Raw genomic sequence first — 7,590 nt, 5'->3', positions numbered from 1 at the left:
GCCAGGAGGGAGAATATCCCAGGTATGGGGGAACATGCTTAGAATGCCTCGAGTCTGGAGACTGGATTGCCTTGAGGAGCCAGTACCAAATGATCAGTTTGGCATTCAAAACCCTTCAGAACCTGCCTTCTCTGTCTTCTTACATCATACTCCCTTTTCTCCCAGCCAGTAAACCTCCTGGCTCTTCCACAAACAAGACCCTCCATCTCTCAGCTTTGGGCAGTTTGTCTGGAAGATTCTCCCCCTTCCATTCTGACTATTGATCTTGTTTTCCTTTAAGTCCCAACTAAAATCCCATTTTCTATAGGAAATTTGTAATGCCCAGAAACTGAGCAAGACTGAGATTAGAGACCAATTCAATAGTTGATTAAATGGAGAGAAATACTGGGACCAGATGGATCTTGGTCCCAGGGCAGGATGGGACTGCCATCTCAAAGAGTCCAGCAAGGCAGGCAGGGCGTATTTACATGGGCTTTACAAGCCAAACACAGGATTTTATAAGTGATCCTAGGTGGGCTCATAGGGAATCATGGGAGCTGATGGAGGAGGGAAAGTGACAAGGTTACATGTTAGTTTGACAACTGAGTGGAGGCTGGCTTGGAGGGAGGAGGTTCCAGAACTCTTATTTTTGATTGATTTTGTCTTCATCCTAGAATGGAAGCTCCTCGAGGGCAGGGCCTGCTTGTTTTGAGCGTTTCTCCAGGTTCTAGACCACTAATGGTTGCTGATGGCTTCGGATTGATTGCTTTCCCTTCTTTCCAGGAGCCCTACAAAGGCCGCCGCTAGGAGCGCGCATTGTTAGTACTTCTCCTCCCCCTCCTTGGGTCCGCACTCATCAAGTGGCCTTCCTTCCCGTCGGCCCCGCCCGCCAGCCTCTCTCTCTCCCGTCTCCTCTCGCTAGTGTGTTCCTCTCTATCCTTCCCTTCCCTTTTCTATGGTCTTTCTTCCCCTCCCCCCACCTGTCGTCCCCTAGCGTCCCCCAGCGCCTCGAATCGACGCGCCCTCGGGAGTGGGGTTCAGTCTGGGCCCTGAGGTGAGCGGGGGACGGCGCGAAGGCGAAAGGCCCGGAGGCGTATGTCCCCGCCGGCTCGCGGTGGTCACGCCTCCTCTCGCCTCTCCTCAGGGCACTGAACGGCCGCCGTGGCGGTCGCCCCCTCCTTCCCGCCGGACGGGAGCTGAGGTAAGTCTGTCCCAGGAATCGCGGGTAGAGCCGAGGCTAGCGGTGGAGAGAGCTGGGCCCTGGCTGCGCGGGTTCGGCCCGGGCCCCGGGAGGCGCGGCGCGTGGGCGCGCGGGGGCCACTTCCGGTCGGCGGACCTAGAGGCCGCCGGGGCTTCCGGGCCGCCGCCGGACGGACGGACTGACGGACTGCCGGACTGACGGAGAGCCGTACTGGGCGCCGGACGGAGGCGCTGAGGGCCGAGGCGGTTCCAGAGCCCAGGTCGGAGAAGCCGCCGCAGGTTTGCTGGGCCTTCTCTGCTCTTCCCGCGGAGCCGGACGTGAGTCCGTCGCCTCCTCTTTGTGGCGGGCGGGAGGGGGACGGGTTGGGCCCAGGGAAGCGAAGCGGAGGCCCCTGCAGGCGGACGGAGTCCCGCCGCCCTGACCATTGTTGTCAGCCCCCGGGGCGGCGCAGGATGAGGGGCGCCCACAGCCAGCTCGGCCGTCCCCCTTTATTTACTGAGGCCCCGATGCCGGGGAACGACTTGACCTCTCCCGCCTCCTTCCCATCCCAGGCGGAGCGGTCTCAGCCCCCGCTCGGGCTTGTTCTGCCTTACGCCATCATCCTGCCAGGCCTGGCCCCCTGCAGGGAGGCAGAGCGATGCCGGGCAGGGGACCAAAGTAACGGTGGAGCTGTCAACCCCGTCCTTGCCTGCTCCCTTGCCCCGGGTGGAAGGGCGTCTGCATGACAGCCTACTGCTTGCAGCCCCCAGCTAGGCTCTTCCCAGACCCAACTAGAAGCCCGTCTGTGCCGCTCTCTTAGCGATGATGGATAGTGGAAAGCAATCAGGAGGGGGTGTCAGGGACCTGGGTTCCCATCCCAGCCCCCCTGCTTCCTACCTATGTGACGCTCCGTTTTAAGGGGCTCTTTTAAGATCCTGTCTAACCCTAAATCTGCAATAAATCAAAAAAACAATTCTAATCATCCGGATTTTGATACTGCTAGGTAGTAGGAAGAACAGAAGGAAGGAAACGAGCATTGTTAGTAAACATCTTTGTTTTTACGTATTTAGAAACTGAGAATCACATCGAGTGAATCTCTCTAATCCCCTTTCCCACTCTCAGAGTTAATATAACAAGTAAACATTTAACCCAAATCTTAAGACTCCTAATGTGTAAAAATAAAATCAAAACCCACAGCCATAAGATTGAATCAGAATTTTAAAGCTGGAAAAGCCTTGGATGCCATGGCATTGCCTGAAAATTGTTCATTTTCCTAATAAGCCAGTTTTGAAAAAAAAAAAAAGTACTTGAAATGATTTAAGCAGTTTTTGACTAGCCGTTTTAATAGGTTGTTTTGACTGTATTTAGTAAGGCCCTTTACCAAAATATTTTATTTATATGCAGTATTCCTGTTTGCTTTTGTGAGAACTAAATTGTTCTCACAAGTTTTAATTTTAATTTTAATTTTAAATTTTAATTTTAAATTAAATGGTGTCAGTATGCGGTCTTTATTTTTTTAAGTAAACGGCTCAGTTAAAAGTGATATTGAATAATATTGATCTTATTGTGTATATTTAGATGTTATAACAAAATAGTGATGTTTATTTCTTTTTATTTAGAACATTTTAACTAAATTAATGTTGGTTTTAAATGCTGTCATAATATTGCAGAGATGCACATTTTCACAGAAATTTTACTTTTCAAAATGTAATCTTAAAAGGAAAACAAAAACAGGGATATATTTTATTTTCTAATGTGCTTTTGTTAAATGGCCTGAAATTCTAAGGTAATTTTGACTCTTAATTTCTGAATTAAGGTTAACCAGTCTCTCCCCCCTTTTAAATTAGTCAGTGAGAATACAATTTTTTAAACTATAAAAAATATGAGAGATGTACAGGTTGTGAGCTGCCAACAATTGTTTTGAAAATTAGTACCTTAGAGTTTTCCTTAATGAATAAACAGATTCAACTATTCAAGATGGCATATGTCATCTTTTCCAGCTCTAAGATTGTGTGATTTTTGAGAGTTGAGAAGAAAAAGTACCCATAAAGGAGTGTGAAGAGGAAAAGGAAGTTGCTAAGTCCAGGGAAAGAACATTGGTTGTGTCTATTCATGGGCAAGAGGTAAAGAGAAGGACAAAATAACCCTCACTGTCATTTTGTTTAGCAGTTTCCCTGGGAAGCTTGCTCTCAGGTGCTAGAAAGGATGAGAAGATTTGAGGGTTTTGCTTCCAGAAAACATAGAGAACTGGGAGAACTTCACAGGGACCTGCACAGGTCATGTGCATCAAGTTCTCCTTGTTTCTGCCAGCACAAACTGATCTTACCTGGTGAAGAGAGGAAATCCAAGTGGTCCTCTATGTTCTTAAGCTATTAGAAAGAATGTTTTCCTTAAATAAATGAATGAAGAACTTCATTGTAAAAACAAGGAAGAAATGGAATTTGAAGAGACAGAGAAGGACCCTGATCTGTTGGATTAGGAAATTGGAAAGTGGAAGATTGTGACTGCAGAAAGAGAAGACCCCTTAATATTTGGAATTAAGTAACAGGAGTCCTTTGTAGCTAGCCAGTGATAGTGATTTCAGGATCACTATTCAGCAAAACCTGACTACAAATATGATCTTAAATACTGACAGTGTCACTCTGGGCAAGTCATTTAACATCTATTGGACCCACTTTCCTCTGTAAAATAGAGGTAATAAAAGCTCTTACCTTCTCCAGTTACAAAACCAAATTGCTCTATTAATTCTTAGCTAACTACTATGTTGTAGAGGAGGAAAAGGTAGCTGCTTAACTACTAGGTAATGGATGTACAAGTGTTACTAGATGAGAGATAATCTAGTAAAGGTCAGAGTAGGAAAAAAAATGAATAGTGATGGCTGGTGAATGACTCTGCTAAAAGATGTAAAGGCAGCTCTTTGTTGATTGAACATTAATAATAAAGAGGATTGCTGGGGCAGCGAAGTCCCAGTGGATAGAACATTATCCCTGAAGTCAGGAGGATCTGAGTTCAAATTTAGTCTCAGATATTTAACATCTCCTATCTGTGTAACCCTGGGCGAGTCACTTAACCCCAATTGTCTCAGCCAAAAAAAAAAAAAAAAAAAATAGAGAGAATTGCTGTCTTTTTCTGCAACTTACCTAGAGTGTGAAAGAGAGTCTTCCAAGATTGTTGAACTGAATGAGATTCATGAAAACAAAATTGATAGTACTTCTAGTACTATTCTAGGAATCTGGGCCACTTTGAGAAAGTCTTTTTTTTTTTTTTTTTTTTTTTTTTTTTTTTGTAGATTTCATTTTTTTTTATTATAGCTTTTTATTGACAAAAACATATGCATGGGTAATTTTTCAACATTGTCCCTTGCAATCACTTCTGTTCCAACTTTTCCCTTCTTTCCCTCCACCCCTTCCCCTAGATGGCAGACAGTCCCATACTGTTATGTTATGTTATGTTAAATATGTTAAAATATATGTTAAATACAATATATGTATACATATTTGTAGTTATCTTGCTGCACAAGAAAAATTGGATTTAGAAAGAAGTAAAAATAACCTGGGAAGAAAAACAAAAATGCAAGCAAACAATAACAAGAAGAGTGTAAATGTTTTGTTGTGGTCCATACTCATTTCCCAGTGTTCTTTCACTGGATGTAGCTGGTTCTGTTCATTATTGATCAATTAGAATTGATTTGGATCCTCTCATTTTTTTTTTTTTTTGTTGTTTGTGTTTGTTTATATCTTTTTTTTTTAATAGCCTTTTATTTACAGGTTATATGCATAGGTAACTTTACAGCATTAACAATTGCCAAACCTCTTGTTCCAATTTTTCACCTTTTTGCTGTACAAAAAGAATCAGACTCTGAAATATTGTACAATTAGCTTGTGAAGGAAATCAAAAATGCAGGTGGGCATAAATATAGGGATTGGGAATTCAATGTAATGGTTTTTAGTCATCACCCAGAGTTCTTTCTCTGGGCATAGCTGGTTCAGTACTTTGAGAAAGTCTTGAGCAGGAAATTGGTCACTTTAGGGATAGAGATATCCTTTTCACCTCTGCTTCCCACTGAAAGCAAGATTTTAGAAGAAAGATAATGTTTTAGAATAAGATTTGAGTCATGGTTTAAAATGCAGGAATGATAAGAGACTTGGCCAGAAATGGAATACATGTAAAGATAGGCTAATAAAAAACAAATTTCTGTCTTGGCATCTTTCAAATCTAATTTAAAGGACTTGATACTGAAAAGATAGGGGAAAAGAGAAAATTCCATGCATTTATAAACTTAATTAGATCCCTTAGGAAGTAGCTACAATGAAGGAATAAAAATTGCCATAGAGACATTCAAGTGGCACAAGTTTTAGGGAAGCATTTGGTCCAACCTCTGGTCTCAAATACACAGAGAATGGTTAACAAACTAGATGAACTAGCGATCCCAAAAGAAGAAGGCAAAATTGCCATATCACTGAGACTAGTACCTGTGACTGGTTCTGGAAGAGAATGTCTTTTATTTATAAATAAAGGAAATTGGAAAAGGAGATTGAATAGAAATATAATAGTATTGTATTGTAAGAATAATAGTGTCATATGAGAAGATCCAGGAATTGGGGGAAAGGGGTTTCTATTGGGGTATAAACAGAGGCAAAAATAGCAGTATTATTACTGCAGTAGAACATAGGTTACTTACTCAGAAAGAGGGAAGGAGGAATGTGTCCTGACATTAAGGCACAGTATAGTAGTGATCCATACATATGTTATTGTCAAAAGGAGAGCAGTTAATATTTTTTTGGTTTACTTTAAAAATAGATAATTTCATTCTTTAAATGGCAGAGGCATTGCAAAGGGGAACTTCTGTTCTGGATTTGATTTATACTAGCAGTGGAAACTGGTTGCTAAAGAGAAATGAAGCATCCATTCTAGGAACACTCAGAAAAAGCAGGCAGATCTCACACTTGCACAGATTTTGAGAGAGGAGAATCCAGAAGGTTTAAATAAAGGGTGATTAAGATCTTGTGCACTGAAATTAAATGGTGAAAATCTGCAGGTATCTGAAGCCCACAAAGAGAAACTGCTTTTGTTAAGTAGAAAAAAAGGGAATCACCTAAAGGTACTGTTGTATATTTATAAGGTGTTATTTTAACCCATGGACTTTCATTTATTTTAAACATTTTCTCTTTATAGAATTCAATTTATATTGCTTTTTATTTTTATAGTTTTATAGCTATAACTTGTTTTGACATCAGTCACTTCCCAGTATATTCTCCCTTTATTGAACAATAAAAACAGTTAAATAAAACCAATCCATCCAGTGATAAATCTGATAACCTATGTAGTATTCTATATCTCTCTAGTCTTCCACCTTATTATCAAGAAGAGGGAGATGTGTTTCATTGTTCATTCTCCCAAATTGAGATTGATCATTATAATTAGTTTGCTAGTTTTTTATTTTTTTTTATTTACATTATTTCTTTTCTTTTTTTTTTTTTTTTTACATTGTTTTTTGCTACTTCATTTTTCTGTTGTCCTTACTTCACTTTGCATCACTTCATATTAAGGCTTCCCAGTGCTTTTCTGAATTTTCATGTTAAGTTCTTATAGTATAATAGTATAATAGTATTCCTTTACATTCATATGCCCCCATTGACCAGCAGTTCTCCAGTTGATAGGCTCCCACATTGATTCTGGTTTTTCCAACTACAAAATATGATGCTGTGACTATTTTGTGGGGCCTATTTGTCTTTGGCTTTCTTAGGGTAGAGTCTATTTGGATTAAGGGTTATGAATAGGTTAGTGACTTTTCTTATATAAGACAAAATTTTAATGAAAATTATCAAAAGAAATTTTACAAATAGTATTTTTTCAAATTGCATGTAAAGATAAACATTTATAACATTCATTAATATAAATTCAATGTTCATTTTTATAAAATTTTGAGTTGCAAATTTTCTTCCCTCTCTTCTTTCCCCCTCCCCAAGATAGCAAGCAATTTGATATATTTTGTGTGTTTGCAATCATGGAAACATATTTCAATATCAAAAGAAATTTTTGAAGTAAGGGAAGATAATATAAGACAAATACAAAAGCATTGCCCTTACTGTCATAGTGCTTAGTCCTTTAGAAGGAGCTAAGGTTAATCAAGGACATAAAACCATAGTTTTAAAAGATTTCTGTAATAAAGGCAATAGAGGATCAAAGAAGGATTAATGGGATCAAGGGAATAATGGAATGGTCACAGGATCATAGAGTTCTAGAAGACCCTAAATGTTGAAAGGAAGGAGATGGAACTATCCCAGTTTTCTTTTGGTGTTAGGCATTTGTCTTGAATTTGTTCAAAACAAAATGAAACATTTTCTGTTACGGAGTTTACATTCTTTTGGGAGAAACAATATATACATATATAAGTAAATAGAAAATATATTCACAGTAAACAAGGTAAA

General features: G+C 40.2%; 1 protein-coding gene across 5 annotated transcripts in view; it reads left to right on the top strand.

Annotated features, from left to right (window-relative positions):
* Positions 1-890: 890 nt before the first annotated feature.
* The window catches only part of LOC100933889 (E1A-binding protein p400-like), a 136,130-nt gene continuing 129,430 nt past the window's right edge, over positions 891-7,590 (top strand). For 2 of the 5 annotated variants that reach the window (XM_031948371.1, XM_023496948.2), the window contains exon 1: positions 894-1,180. The gene's annotated coding sequence lies outside the window, so the exon portion shown is untranslated. Of the gene's footprint in view, positions 1,181-1,218; positions 1,498-7,590 lie in introns of those variants that run through there. The other 3 variants (XM_031948373.1, XM_031948372.1, XM_031948370.1) reach the window with 3 other exon arrangements.

The sequence above is a fragment of the Sarcophilus harrisii genome, chromosome 1 (assembly GCF_902635505.1).
Source record: "Sarcophilus harrisii chromosome 1, mSarHar1.11, whole genome shotgun sequence".
In the NCBI taxonomy this organism is placed as follows: domain Eukaryota; kingdom Metazoa; phylum Chordata; class Mammalia; order Dasyuromorphia; family Dasyuridae; genus Sarcophilus; species Sarcophilus harrisii.
The sequence above is the reverse complement of the archived record's forward strand: the minus strand, read 5'-3'. Positions and strand labels throughout refer to the sequence as shown.